The sequence below is a fragment of the Terrapene carolina genome, unplaced genomic scaffold (assembly GCF_002925995.2).
Source record: "Terrapene carolina triunguis isolate 2854851 unplaced genomic scaffold, T_m_triunguis-2.0 Scaffold32862, whole genome shotgun sequence".
Taxonomy (NCBI): domain Eukaryota; kingdom Metazoa; phylum Chordata; order Testudines; family Emydidae; genus Terrapene; species Terrapene triunguis.
The window spans coordinates 2,355,179-2,356,598 of record NW_020697213.1 but is presented as its reverse complement, the minus strand read 5'-3'; positions in this window follow the sequence as shown (position 1 = coordinate 2,356,598).

Sequence of the window (1,420 nt, the reverse complement as noted above, 5' to 3'; positions counted from 1 at the left end):
CTCAACTAAAGGTAAGAAAATAACAATTTTGGCAGGATGTGACACCCATGATTGGTGCAAACTGTTGAGAAAGCTTTGAGAAGGATTAAATGCTTGTTGCAACAAACACTCAGGCTCCTGAATAGTTTTGGTTGCTTGCAACTCTCCAAACAATTCTCATAATTGGTTCCCAGGCATCTATCACTGTTGTATCTGAAGCGCCTAATACAAAATTAAGGGGCACTGTCAAATTAGTTTCTTTACATTTACTCAATAAATTAAAATCCTGTTTCTGGGAAAGCTCCTTTTAAATGCTGTGGCTGGATCTTATTTTATTTTAAAGTTAGATTTCAAGGACACAAGGGACCATTATGATTATTTCATCTGACCAGCTGCATAATGCAGGCCAAAGAATTTATCCCCTCCATGATTCCTGTGACAGGGACAGTTCTGGTTGAGTGAGAGTATGTGTTTTAGAAAAACATCAGTCTTGCTGGGAAGACATCAAATGATGAAGACTCCACCATATCCTTTGGTAAACTGTTCCATTGGTTAATCCCACTCGCTGTTAATTTGTGCCTTATCTCTAGTCCGAGTTGGTCTAGCTTCGACTTCCAACCACTGGGTGTTTATACCGCTCTCTACCAGGTTAAAGAGCCCTCTAGTATCAAGAATGTTCTCTGCATGTAGGTATTTACACACCAAGATCAAGTCACCTCTTAACCATCTCTTGGATAAGCGAAATTGAACTTCTTAAGACTCGCTGTAAGGCAGTTTTTCCCATACCTCAGATCATTCTTGCAGCTCATTTCTGAGCCCTTTCGAATTTGTCAGGATAGTCTACATGAGTCTAATAATGGTCTAACTGATGCTGTATGCAGTGGGTAATGACACCTCCCTCTTTCTACTGGATATTTTCTGCTTATACATCTATGTATTGTATTAGCTCTCTTGGCCACTGAATTGCCCTGGAATTTTCTGTTCAGTTGGTTTTCACCATGACTCTTCAGTCCTCTTCAGAGTCTCTGCTTTCTAGATAGTCCCACATCCTGTACATGTGACCTACATTCTTGTTCCTAGAAGTTTGACCTTGCATTTTAATACAGCCCGATGCAATTTGTCTGAATAAGCCTAGATTCCTGAGTGATCCAAATAGTACTGTAGAACTGGTCTGTCCTTATTGTTTACCCCCCGCCAATCTTTGTGTCACCCATAAACTTCACCAGCACTGATTTTATTTAGTTCTTCCAGATCACTGAGAGAGTAAGCATGGGCCCAAGCTCTTGTCAAACCCCTGGACTGAGGAGACTCACTCCACCACAGACTTCCTGTACGAACTTGTGCCAGTCACTTTGTTTCTCAGTCCCCTTCTGTACGAAGGGGATAATCCCACTGCCCTACCTCACCGAGGTGTTTGTGAAACTAAATACCCTGAAGCCTG